Here is a 1752-nt window from a genome sequence, read left to right as displayed (position 1 = left end):
ATTCTAACTTATCGAATTACTAAAAAAAAACTAACTTTAATTAAGTGCAGAAAGCTTTTTTAAACTTTTCTCAATTCTTTTTTATTTTTACTGTACTTAAATGTGAATTTGTAATTTTTTCTAATTAATGTTAATATTTATATTTAACACGCTAATTAAAAGGCAAAAAAAATTTTTTCTGAATTTAATTTGAAAAGCAGTGAATAATAATAAATAAATAATGGACAGCCTATGTTTCACTGTTACGACTTATTAGAAACTTATCTTAGACTTTGATTTTTTTTAAGTAAAAGAAAAAAAACCTATATTTTACGATTTTTTTCTTCAGTAATTATACTTTTTTTTTAAAAATAAGCCAAATGACTTCTTCCAAGTCCGATTTTGTCATTTATTATATGGCTTGAGGAAATTTTTGAATTAAAAACCGAACTAAATAGCAAATTATGCATAATTTAACAAAATCTTTTAAAATAAGAATGGCAACATTTAAGAAAAAACAGCTTATCGTTAATATAATAGCAAAATTAGTTGTTTTAAATGAAGCACAAAGTAATTTCTCGAAATTCTAATGTAAATGCATTTTTTCTAATTCGTCTTTCGTAATAATAAAAGTTTGCAAAGTCCCGTTTTAATTTCCATTTTGTCATAAATTATTCTAAGACGAGTGAATGGCGAATGCATTTGCTCACATAAAAGGTAATCAATATAAAATGGAAAGAGCGAAACGGTTTTATTTCAAACCGTCCAGATTGAAACTAAGTGCCCCCCAGAGCTGGTCTCATCTCCTACCGTCTCCAAAACAATGGAAATAAATGATTCAGGAAAAAGCGAACCTAAACTCACTGTATTAACTTCGCTTTGCCTTCTTTGACTTGAATTTTCATTCTAACTAGAACTTATTTTTTAAAATCCCCGAAGCAATGATGCGGCCAAATTGAAATCTCCAAAATATGAACCAAACAATGAACTACACTTTCTCTTTTCTTAGCAAAAAAATAAACAATCTTAAATCAATTTATCTGTTTCTCTCAAAAAAAAAACATTGTGTTTATTTCGGGAATAAAATATTGAAACAAATTTAATTTTACTATATGCTACTTTTGAACTACAGTAGAAAAAAATATAGGGAAAAAAAAGGGTCAGTGAGAATGCAATTTTTTTAATTTTGCTTAAATTAATAATTCTGAAAGAGTAAAAAAAAAACACATAAATAAACCAGAATATTTGCAGATAAAGTTTTTCCCGTGTTTTACATATAGGATGTCCCAGCGAGTTGAAAAAGTCCATTAGTGACCTTTAAATAATAAAATTTAAAAAAATACTAACCTAGTACATCACCTAAAATTATTTTTAATCATACAGCATGTCCCAAAAATAAGTTACGATACAAACTTGTGTTTTTTTAAATAAAACACTGTATGTTTCTTTGCATTTTTGGATGTAGCCTTTTATAACAATGTTTTTACGCTAAACTTTTATTGGTCAATTTCGCTTAGTTTCGTGATTTGACGAAAACATGCACTTTTTAAAAATGTATTACACAAAAATTAAGACAGCTAGAACAAATTTTTTCTTACTTCTACAAAGAAGAAAGTACAGAATTTAAAGCTGTAGCAATTTTTTAGTGTTTTGCATTTGTAAAGATTAATAAATTAAGAAGTTTGTTAAAAGTTAAATAACTTAAAAAATTTAAATGGAACACCTATTTTTTATTTTTGCATCTAAAAGATTGATAAATTGTCTATCTAAAAA

The sequence above is a fragment of the Tribolium madens genome, unplaced genomic scaffold, assembly GCF_015345945.1.
Source record: "Tribolium madens isolate multiple individuals breed KSU strain unplaced genomic scaffold, Tmad_KSU_1.1 Scaffold_11;HRSCAF=98;Tcas5.2_LG3b, whole genome shotgun sequence".
Classification (NCBI taxonomy): domain Eukaryota; kingdom Metazoa; phylum Arthropoda; class Insecta; order Coleoptera; family Tenebrionidae; genus Tribolium; species Tribolium madens.
This window is presented reverse-complemented; position numbering follows the sequence as displayed.